We start from the raw sequence: 12,471 nt of genomic DNA, 5'->3' as shown, positions 1-12,471 counted from the left end.
ACCGCTAATGGATACAAGGTTTCTTTGTGGGGTGATGAAAGTATTCTAAAATTAAATTGTGGATGCACAACAGATAGTTGCATAACTCTGTGAATATACTAAAAGCCATTAATTTGCACACTTTAAATTGGTAAATTATATGGCAATGTGAATTAGGTCTCAACAAAGCTGTTAAAAAGTTATAAATATGGCTGGGCGCAGTGGCTCACACCTGTAATCCCAGCACTCTGGGAAGCAGAGTTGGGAGGATCGCTTGAGGCCAGGAGTTGAGACCAGCCTGGCCAACATGGTGAAACCCCATTTCTACTAAAAAATGCAAATATTGGCCGGGTGTGATGGCTCACGCCTGTAATCCCAGCACTTTTGGGAGGCAGAGGTGGGTGGATCACGAGGTCAGGAGATCGAGACCATCCTGGCTAACATGGTGAAACCCCGTCTCTACTAAAAATACAAAAAATGAGCCGGGCGTGGTGGCAGGTGCCTGTAGTCCTAGCTACTCGGGAGGCTGAGGCAGGAGAATGGTGTGAACCTGGGAGGTGGAGCTTGCAGTGAGCCGAGACTGCACCACTGCACTCAAGCCTGGGTGACAGAGCGAGACTCCATCTCAAAAAAAAAAAAAAAAAAAAAAAAAAAAACATTAGTGGGGCGTGATGGCACATACCTGTAGTCCCAGCTACTCAAGAGGCTGAGGTGAAAGAATCACTTGAACTGGGGAGACAGAGGTTGCAATGAGCCAAGATTGCGCCATTGCACTCCAGCCTGGGTGACAGAGTGAGACTCTTTCTCAAAGGAAAAAAAAAATTATGAATATACTCTATGTAGTAAGAAGGTAGAGGGGAAAAAGGCAGGAAAATGGAAGATACAAAAGAAATAGACCCAGTGGTACTTCTAGTAAAGAAAAATAAATTTAAAAATACACTGGATGGGATTAACAGCAAATTAAACATTGCAGAAAGATCAGTAAATTATAAGACACAACAACAGCAACTAACCAACTAACCCAAATGAAGCACAGGGAAAGACTGAAAATGAAACTGAGAGTATCCAGTGATCTATGGGGACAATATTAAATTGTCTAACATATGTGTAATTGAGATCATAAAAGAAGAGGAAAGAGGGAGAGGATGGAAAAAAAATCTGAAGAAATAACAGCTGGATTTTAAATTTTTTCATAAAAAACTATAAACACTCAGATCCAAGAAAAACTCAACAAACTCCAAAAAGAACAGATGTAATTAAATAGGGCACATTATAATAATAAAAACCAGTGATACAAAAAAAATACTTAAAAGCAGCAGAAGAAAAAAGACATTAAGAGAAATAAAGATAGAATGAGCAAATCACTTTCCAGAGACTATGTGAGACAATGGAGGAACATCCTTACTAAGAGAGGGAAAAAGCTACCAATCTAGAAATTTTACCTAATAAAAATGTCCTTCAAAAACAAACATAAAATAAAGACTCTTTGAGGCAAACAAAAATGAGAATCAATGCCAGCAGTGGTACATTCAAAGAGATATTTTAAAAAGTAGTTTCATCAAGCAGAGAGAAAATGATACCAGATGAGCATCTGAACTTAAAGGAATGAAGAGAGGGGAATGATCAATATATGAGTAAATATAGACAATATTTTCTTATCTTCAATCTCTTTAAAAGATAATGACTATCTAAGGCAAAAATAACAATATATTCTGGGGCTTATAACATACATGTAGAAGAAAATAGCACTAAGAATAGTAAGGGAGAAGTGGCTGTATATTGTTTCAAGGATTTTACACTCCATGTAAAGTGGCAGAAGATTGACTATCATCAGTTAAAGATGTGTAAATCCTAGAGCAACCATTGAAAAATAACAAAGAGATGTATCTAATAAGCCAAGGGTGGAGATAACATGGGTTCATTAAAACCAAACCAAACCACCTAACTCAAGAGAAGGCAAGAAAAGGGGGAATAGGACACAAAGAACAAATGGGACAAATAGAAAACTAATAGCAAGATAACAGATTTAAGCCCAAATATAATTATGTTAAACAAAATGGTCTTTGAAGAAATGCAAAAAACAAAAAACAAACAAACAAAAAAAACCCAAAACATCAACAAAAAACCCTCCAAATAAAAGCCAGAGATTGTCAGACTGGATTAAAAAACACCCAACAATTTGCTATCTGCATGGAATCCACTTTAAACATAAAGACACAGATAGATTAGAAGTACAAGGAAAAAAGATCTGTCATACAAACAGTAGTCAAAAGAAAGCTAGAGTAACTATATTATTAACAGCTATTAATGAGCAGATTTCAACAACAAATACTGCCAAGGATGAAGAGAGACAATTCATAATAGAAGAGTCAATGTATCAACAGGATATAACAACCTTAAATGTTAATCTAATAATAGATTTTCAAAATACATAAAGCAGTATACAATTACTATTTTTCAATTAAAGTTTGTTAAAAACATGAAGCAAAAACTAATAGAATGGAAGTAGACAAATCCACAATTACAGCTGGATATTTCAACATTCCTTTCACAGTAATTGATAGAACATGTAGTGAGAAAATTAACTTGACTAACTTGACCTAATTCACATTTATACAACAAATCACCCAAAACAGCAGAAAACACATTCTTTTTAAGTACACGGAAAACATTCAATAAGAAAGACAATATTCTTGGCTCATAAAACAAGTCTCAATAAATTTAAAACAACACAAAATAGATTCTCCAACCACAAAAGAATTTAGTTAGAAAACAGTAATAGAAAAATATCCAGAAAATCCTCCAAATACTTGGAAATTTAAAAATTCACTTCTAAACAAACCGCAGACGAAAGTAATTACAGGTAAAATAGAAACAATTTTGAACTGAATGCAAAAACAAACTTCATTGGATGCAGCTATAGCAGTTGTAGCAAGGAATGTATAGCTTTCAACATTTATATTAGGAAGGAAGGTCTCAAGTAAATGATCTAAGGTTTCACCTTAAGATGCCAGCAAAAGAGCAAATTAAACCCATGACATGCAGAAGGAAAGAAATAAAAGATTATAAGAGAAACAAAAATCAATGGAAGTAAAAACATAAAAGTAACGGGGGGAAAAATCAGTGGAACCAAATGTTAATTCTTTTAAAAGATCAATGAAATTCCAAGGCACTAAACAGATAAGGAATGAGGGGGAAAGGGAGTTAAGACAAATTATCAACATCAGGAATGAAAATGAAATCACTACAGATGATATATCTATTAAAAGGATAATAAGAGAACATTATAAATTACTGTATACCCACAAATGAGACAACTTAAATGAAATGGGCAAATTCCTTAAAAGACACAGACTACCAAAATTCATTCAAGAAGAAACAGACAAGCCAACAGCATTATATCTTATGAAGTAAGTTGAATTAGCAGTTAAACATTTTCTCACACACAAAAAAACTCCAGGCTCTGATGGCTTAACTGCTGTTGAATTCTACCAAACATTTAAGGAAGACATAGTACAGTGCTACCAAAGAGCAGAACAGGGAACACTTTCCAACTCATGTTATGAGACCACCATTATCCTGGTACCAAAAGCAGGCAAAGGTATTATAAGAAATGTATAGATCAATATTCCTCATGAAGACAGACACAAAAATCCTTAACAAAATTTTAGCTACTTGAATCTCATGATAACATATCAAGACCAGGTGGGATTTATCCCAGGAAGGTAAGGTTGGTTTAACATTGCAAATCAGTCAATGTATTTCATCATATTAAAAGACTGAAAAAGAAAAACCATCTGATCTTCTCAATAGGTGAGGAAAAAGCATCTGACAAAATTCAATACCCACTCATAACTGAAAAAACAAAAACTACTCAACACATAGGAATAGAGAAAACTACCTCAGCCTGATAAAGGAAATATGTGACAAACTTACACCTAACATGATACTTAACAGTGAAAGATTGAATGCTTTCCCCTTAAGATGAGAAAAATGGTAAGGATCTCTGCTTTCACCACTGCTATTCAACAATGTATTGGAGGTCCTGGCCAGTGAAATAAGGCAAGAAAAACAAATAAAGTGTATACAGTATATACTGGAAAGGAAGAAAACTCTTATTTTTTTTTTTTTTTTTTTTTTTGAGACAGAGTTTCGCTATTGTCACCCAGGCTGGAGTGCAATGGTGCAATCTTGGCTCACTGCAACCTCCACCTCCCAGGTTCAAGCAATTCTTCTGCCACAGCCTCCCGAGTAGCCGGGATTACAGGTGCCCACCACCACGCCCGGCTAATTTTTGTATTTCTAGTAGAGATGGGGTTTCACCATCTTGGCCAGGCTGGTCTCAAACTCCTGACCCTCAGGTGATCCGCCCACCTCAGCCTCCCAAAGTCCTGGGATTACAGGCATGAGCCACCGTGCCTGGCCAGAAAACTCTATTTATAGACATGATCATCAATGTAAAAAAATCCTAAGAAATCTACAAAAATCTAACTGTAGCAAAGTTACAAGATTTGGGTCAATACACAAAACCCAATTAATTGTATTTCTACATACTAAACAAATGGAAACTAATTTTTAAAATATCATTTACAATAGCATCAAAAGATGAAGCTCTTGGGGATAAATTTCACAAACAGTACGTAAGAATTGTATTTTAAAACATAGCTGAGAGAAATTAAAGATGACTAGATCTAGAACAGTCCAAACGATTTTGAAAAAGAACTAAATTGGAAGAGTTATACTACCTGATAAAATAAAGCTACACTAATAAAGACCAATGTGGTATTAGTATAAGAAAAAAACATGCAATCAATAGAACAGAGGGTCTAGAAATATACGAAGGTATCAAGGAAGTTCAATGGATAAATGAATCTAGACTCTTATACAAAACCTTAAAATTATCTCCAAATGGATCAAAGTCTTAAATTTAAGAGCTAAAACTTAGCTCTTTAGTTGTTAGGACACTGTAAACAAAATGAATAAGCAATCCACAAACAAGAAAAAATATTGGCAATACTTATTTCTGATAAAAGACATGCATTCAGAACACATAAGGAATTCCTAACTAAATGGTGTGAATACAATCCTTTTTTTAAAAAAAAAAAAAGGCAAAAGATTTCAATAGACACACCACCAAAGAAGATACACAATTTACAAATAAGCACATGAAAAGATGCATAACATTATTAATCATTAAGCAAATGCAAATTAAAATTACAATGAGGTATCTACCACTACATACCCACGTTACACAATGGAGAAAAGTAAAAATACTGGCAATTACATGAGTTGGAGAGGATGTGAAACAACTAGAACTCTCATACATTGCTGGCAGAAATGCAAAACAGTACATCCACTCTGGAAAACAGTTCGGCAGTTTCTTATAAAGTTAAACATACACTGCACTTACCACCCAGCAGTCCTACTCCTAGGCATTTATCGCAAATACATGATTAAATATATCCCCAAAAGTCTTGAACATAGATATTAATAGCAGTTTTATTCGTAACTGTAAAAAACTGGAAACAACCCAAATGTCTATCCCCTGGTGAATGGATAAAATATTCTGGTATATTTCTGTAACAGAATATCCATACAACAATGGCATAACTTCTCAGCAATTAAAAGAATAAGCCACTGACAAAAGGCATGGATGAATCTCAAATGCACTCTACTAAGTGAAAGATGCTAACACAAAGGGCTACATACAGTATGACTCTACATTTATACAAAATTCTAGAAAAGGCAAAAAGCAGCTCAGCAGTTGTGGGTGGGTAGGGAGAGGGAGAGGGACTGATGAAAATAAGCCATGAGGGAATTTTTTGTGGTGATGAAATGTTTGAAATGTTTTATCATAATTGTGGTGTTATACAACTGTACACATTCACTAAAACTCAAATTTTATACTTAAATTGGTAAATTTCAGTGTTTTCAAATTACAGCTCAATAACTATGATTGTTTTCCACAGGTAATTTTCAAAATAAATCACCAGAGTTTCAAAACAGGGAGGCAATTTCATGTCACTGTAAAATTATCCAAATGCCACAAAAACAGCAGGATTATAGGAAAAGAGTTTTTATCCTTTCTGGGTTACAAGATGTGGAGGGAGGAACAGGAACAAAAGGTGTGGGCAATAGGCAAATGGGGAGGGCTGCTCTCTGCATTGTTTTACACTGTATTTAAATGCCTCAGACTTCACCCAGTCCCTGTCCTATCACTTCTGTCTACTTGCAAAGACAACAGAGTATGAATGCGTTCTCTCTCTTAAAAACCAAAACACAGGGGCACACACAAAACCCAGAAAGCTCCACTGTTTTTTCCTCTTAAAGCACAAAGGTGAAGAGGCTCTGCCCATGAAGCTAAGCGGTCCAGTCCCATGACTTTCACTTGTACTTAAGAACACTGAATCCTCTCCTTTTAATTCTATTGAGTTTCTTGTGACGCAAATTTTCCTGTGGCCAGTTTACTCTGAGTTCCTGATAAGGAGTCCAGTTATTAACAGAATCTAAGCAATTTACAGGACTCTTAGACTCAGTCCTTTTATTTTAAAATTACAAAAATAATACCTATAATATTGAAGAATATTAAAATAAAGAGGAAAAAAATCAAGGGCTCTCCAGTGAGGAAATAATTAAATAAATTATAAATCCACTCAACCCTTGTCCTATTAAAGCAATGATTTTAAATAGCCATTGTAAAGCCTGTATATGGGGAGGGGAAGGGGAAACAAAGCAAAGTGCAAAAAAAACCTCTTACTGTAGCTAAGCAAACAATGCATGCATATATGGCCAAATCTGCAAGGAACTCACATAAGAGGAGTGGTGACAGGTTTCCCCCAACTGTTTTCTTTTCAGAAATGTACATATGTGTGCATGTATGTGTACATTAAAAAAAAAAAGCAACAGGCACATCTCCTGAGTTTAATGAAAGAACTCTAGTCTAGGCAAAAGGAGCCCTGTTGTCAACAGTTAAGTCCTCCAGGCGTGTTAGCAACATATTCATACGTGTAAAGTCCTAACTACAACTCAAAGACCTGTGATATGTCCTGAAGAAACGGGTGAGAACACCAAACTGCTTTCCAGTTAAAGTGAGGTCACTTTGTTGGCACAAGTGGCTAACCCAGAAACACAAATACCTTAGCCTTAAAAGCAATCCACAGCGTTATATACAAAGAGAGATGCAGTGAGAAACAAAACTCACAGGCCTATCTGATGCTCAGTCTTCCTGCTTCCCTTCTTAACAATACCACCTGCAACCTCAATAGTGTCTTTTCATCACCACCTTGAAAGCTAATAGGCCAAATCGTATTTTGGCTGATTTTACAGCTAAAGAGATCAAGAGCAGAGCTTTACAACTTTGCTCTAGGTGACTCAGATAGTAAGCATCTAAACCTGGCCTAGAACCCAGGCCCTCAGCAACCAGGTGTGTAACATCTTGGTGCCTCTCCCACAATAGTAGACAATGCCCTCAGTCACCACAACCATGACTTCTCCAGGAACAAAAGTGAAATCTGTCTAGTCTCTAAACACTCACTGAAATAAAACCTTTTGGAAGTGACGTGACAATTCACCATTTATTTGGGGGGTAAGGTTAAAAATAGTAAGGCTTAGAGATAATCCATTTACTCAGCTTACCAGTTATAAACCATAGCTTTACTGAATGTGAATTACAATAGGCCGATCTTAAAGACCTTTAAGAACTAACCTCCAATAACCTCTTCTACATCACGTCCTCTGGTAACTGTTCATTTGGATTAAGGCAAAACCAACCAAAGACATTCTTAATAGCTTGAGGTCCAGCTCACAAACCTCCACAGCTGGCCAAGTACCGTAGCAACCTCAGCGTTAACAAAAGGAAACATGTTCTATACTGCTGAGCATTAACTGCTTAAGCAACTGTCCTGAGGTTGAAACAAATCTGTCCCGGGAATTTAGGGCCCGTTTTCTGGACTTTGGGAGGGGAGGGATGGAGAAAACTAAAGTTAAGCTTACCCCTACCCTCTCTCTGAGAATAGGATATTTCTTCAAACTTTCTGAAGCGTTTACTATTAGAAATGTGAAACCCTATAAAAGTACCAAGGGCAAAGAAGAGCCTTTAAATTGCTTTCCACTTGTAACCACAATGGAGTAGTTTTCAAATAAACCCAAAAATAGCTAAACGGGATCCTAAATGGTACACTCTGTTCAGAAACCATAGAGTTGGCTCTTTGGTTTCTGATATTTGGTTTCCTGGTTTCTGTCAGAGTATTTTTGTTCCTGGATTTTGTTTTTGACAGAGAAACTGCAGTAGCACCAGAAAAGAGCAGTTTTTTTTTTTTTTTAACCCAAAAAGTTCTGCAAAGTTCTCTGAGTATCCCTCTCTTTAGGACTGTGCCCTCAATCCAGTTCATGTTCCATTTCCCTATGGGGACAAAAGACAATTCCCAGTTGGAAATTAGCCTTTTTGGCAGAACTACTTGTAAGACCAGAAAATAGGCCAGTGACAGCCAATTCTCAATCATCTTTAAATAAAGTGAGAGCGTCACTTAATTTATCCAAGCACCACTTTGCCAAAGGGCTGAACTAGAGATCTCACTCCACTCAAGTGTTCTAAAGATGATTCTGAGTATAGAACAGACACTTCAGTTTGAAACAGATAGAAACTTGAGGTGATCTTAAGGCCCACTGGGAGTATGCATATGAATTTGTACATTACTTCTGATGAATAAAATGAGGGAACTGGACTAGAATTTCCACCTATCTTTCAACTCTACCATTATATGATTCCAGGGTCCTTGGAAATGGCAGTAAATAGGGCAGGACTGAAGGTTAGACCTGCCACCAACTCTCCAAATGCCACTGCTCTGAAGTAAGAAACTGGTAATGATAAAGATTAGTTCTTCCAGGATAATAATCTACTGTTAAAGAACATACATTTCTATTAGGATGGGATCTCCTTTAGGCAGGGAGATTTTATCTTTTGTTCACTGATGTATTTATTCCCCAACCCTCTAACAAGAGCTGGCACACAGTAAGCATCAATAAATATTTATTGAGTGAATGAATAAATTTTGTCCTTAGCATTTGAAGTAAGCCATCTAAAGAATATAATCTGCAAGTCCCTAAAGGCAGAGGGATGCTTATATTCTACTACATGTCAGCTGGCAGAAAAATTAGGATACAGGGACTCCCTCAGACTTTAGAGACTGAAAAGAATGTATCCATAATCATCTAGACATCTAAACAGAGCAAGAAAAACAGGGTTAGAAACAAACACATTTTACAATCCCATTTTCAAAACATGTAACCTTTCCAGCATCAGAAAATAAAGTATCAGTGAAGCAAGTTTCTGAAGGGAGTACAGAAACTCTTTCTTCTTCTTCCTTTTTTTTGAGACAGTCTCGCTCTGTCACCCAGGCTGGAGTGCAGTGGCAGGATCTGGGCTCATGGCAACCTCCGCCTCCTGGGTTCAAGCAATTCTCCTGCCTCAGCCTCCCAAGTAGCTGGGACCAAAGGTGCACGCCACCACGTCCAGCTAATTTTTGTTTTAGTAGAGACGGGGTTTTGCCATGTTGCCCAGGCTGGTCTTGAACTCCTGAGCTCAAGTGATCTGCCCTCCTTGGCCTTCCAAAGTGCTGGGATTACAGGCTTGAGCCACTGCGCCCAGCTGAAATATTATTCTTCTAAGACATTTCAATTTGGGATAAAAATTCTTTCATCTCCTAAGTATGACCTTTCAGGTATGAAAGACAAAACATACAAGTTAACAATTAAAAAGTCTATATGTTCTAAATTCCTCAAGTCTGAGAAACAGTGACAACACCTTGCTCCGAAATATCCTAATATCCCAAGGGTTCATTTGTGTTTTTACACATAACAAAACAAAAACAAAAATAAAAACAAGAGCCATCTGGTGGCAGGACGAGCATTGTCTTCTTCAACTTACTTTGCATCTTTATGGGACCCCCATCCTCACCCCCTCCTGTCACATCAGGCATCAAAAATGAAAATCACACACAACAGTAGTCAAATAGCTCGATTACATAAGGCTTTAAAAAGAGCTGTGCAAGGTAGCATGTGCTAAAGGTGATCAAAATATACATTTTAACTATTGAAAACAGGTAGTCCTGTCACTAAACTCTTGGTAAAAGCAGAACAGGCTGGCAAAAGGACTAGAAAAGTTTGTCAGTTCCTGGCTTTCTGAACCTGCTTGTTCACAAGACTGCTTGCTTCCTGGAAAGAGAAGAAAGTTTTTCATGGAGTCTCCTGTAGATAAGCCTTAATCATAGCCTGGCAAGACTGTGCAGACACTTCGAACTCGAGAAGACATTTTCTCTTTTTCTCCTTCTGACTTTTTGTTATACCAGTGGCATTGCCATGTGTGTCAAGAACCCAAAGAGTTTAGGGGGAAGGGGAGGAATATCACAATTGCAGAGGCCTGATTACTATGCAGAAAACACCGCCCTACCAGACAGACTTGCCAACGAACCGCCCTTGAGAAGGGTACAGTCTATGGGGCGAACAAAGTGAAGGGTACAGTCTATGTGGCGAACAAAGGGGCTGATATACTGTGGAATTGGATTCAGAGAGACCTCCTCATCTCCAAAGCTTCTGGATTTCTACGCAAGAGCAGCAATTAGGCATTAACTGACAAGAACATTATTTACAACAGGGAAGAGGTTCTGATGAGTCTCCCAGTGTACTGTACAGAATTCCAGTCTTCAAACCTTTAATACCAAATTAGTTGCTTTCTCATCCTGCCTCACCTCTTTTAAATTATAATTGTTCTGTTTCACAACAAAGTGTCTTTGTGGCACAAACTATTTTAATTTACTTGTAACTCTTACATAAAAACCTCCAAAGCATTTTACCAATGACAATTTGCAAAGCAATTAACTATCCAGGATCACATGCTCACATGACAAAATAAAATTTTTTTTGGTCTTTTGAGTGATTTGAAAGCACTACATTGAACAAAATAATTGGATCTTATGACTTATCCCTTCAACCTAATTTTCATCTAATTTGCTGTCCTACATGCGAATTTGCCTCACCAAGATGCTTGTACACATTTTAGATAAAGAGGGATACATTTAGGGTGAGGTGGGTGGATTGCTTGAGGCCTGGAGTTCTAGATCGGCCTTGGCAACGTATCGAGATCCCTGTCTCTACAAAATTTTTATTTTTTCCCAGACAGAGTTTCGCTCTTGTCACGCAGGGTGGAGTGCAGTGGCGGGATCTCAGCTCATTGCAACCTCTGCATTTCCATGCCTCCCTCTCAGAACCGTTCAGCCCCCTGGCCTGTTCCCTTACTTTATCTAAGCAGGTAATCAAAACAAGAAACATCCTGATATTCCCTGTGCTAATACAAAACAAAACAAACAAATCTTTCCCTTCTAGGATTAATTCTAATCATCCCTGAACCATTTCTGAAATCAGACCTGTAATCCCACTCTTATTTACCAGAAGTGTCATTTGAGGCAAGCTTTTAATTGATCTAAGCCTCTGTTCTTTTTCTGAGAAATGAGCAACTTCCAAGGTATAGATTAGAAATACTGTATGTAAAAGACGCAGTAGTGTCAGACACATAGTGAGTGCTCAAAAATTATTAATAGTTTTCAAAATCGCAAAAATAAAAAAAATAGTAGGACTGGGCGCAGTGGCTCACACCTGTAATCCCAGCACTTTGGGTGGTCAAAGCGGGCAGATCACAAGGTCAGGAGTTCGAGACCAGCCTGGCCAATATGGTGAAACCCTGTCTCTACTAAAAATACAAAAATTATCCAGGCGTGGTGGTGGGCGTCTGTAGTTCCAGCTACTCGGGAGGCTGAGGCAGAAGAATTGCTTGAACCTGGGAGGCAGAGGTTACAGTGAGCTGAGACTGTGCCACTGCACTCCAGCCTGGGTGACAGAATGAGACTCCGTCTCAGGAAAAAATAAAAATAAAAAAATAAAAGTTAGTATTAGATATAAGGATACCCATGATAAAGAGTGTGACTATGAACATCATTTATCTCAACTAAAAAGTTTATTTTGGCCTAAGCAACATCTTAAGCTTAAAAATAAAAATTAATAAAGCCAAGAGGCCACGTCCTGCGGTGGAACAGTATAAAGTAAATTTGCAAAACAGAAACTTTGACTTCAAATACCTTTTTCTCTCTTCTTATAGGGCCTTTACACTCCATAAGTGAGCCAAGTCACAAAACGGGAAGGCTTAGAATCACCGAACTCATGACATTCAGATGCCCCACGTGAGGGCATCTCCGTAAGGATAAACTTGAGCTTAGACAATCCTTCAGATACTTAAAAAAGGGTCCAAACCAAACAAACTGAAAAGCAAAAAAGCAACAAGGAAAAAAAAAACCCAACCTTCAAAAAGTTGAGGGGGCCTGAAACATCCAAACCGGCTGTTTTCTTTGGCTGCATTCACTGGTTGTTGTTCAAGTTCAGTTCTAGCAGAGACTCTAACACTATAACACTTATTTCTTGCTAAAACATAATAATGAACAAGAA

At 37.6% G+C, this 12,471-nt stretch overlaps 1 protein-coding gene across 3 annotated transcripts in view; it reads right to left on the bottom strand.

Moving 5' to 3' along the window:
- FOXO3 (forkhead box O3) overlaps positions 1–12,471 on the bottom strand; it is a 127,441-nt gene that overhangs the window by 67,937 nt on the left and 47,033 nt on the right. The window lies entirely within an intron of this gene.

Source organism: Symphalangus syndactylus, chromosome 2 (genome assembly GCF_028878055.3).
Source record: "Symphalangus syndactylus isolate Jambi chromosome 2, NHGRI_mSymSyn1-v2.1_pri, whole genome shotgun sequence".
In the NCBI taxonomy this organism is placed as follows: Eukaryota; Metazoa; Chordata; class Mammalia; order Primates; family Hylobatidae; genus Symphalangus; species Symphalangus syndactylus.
This window is presented reverse-complemented; position numbering and strand designations above follow the sequence as displayed.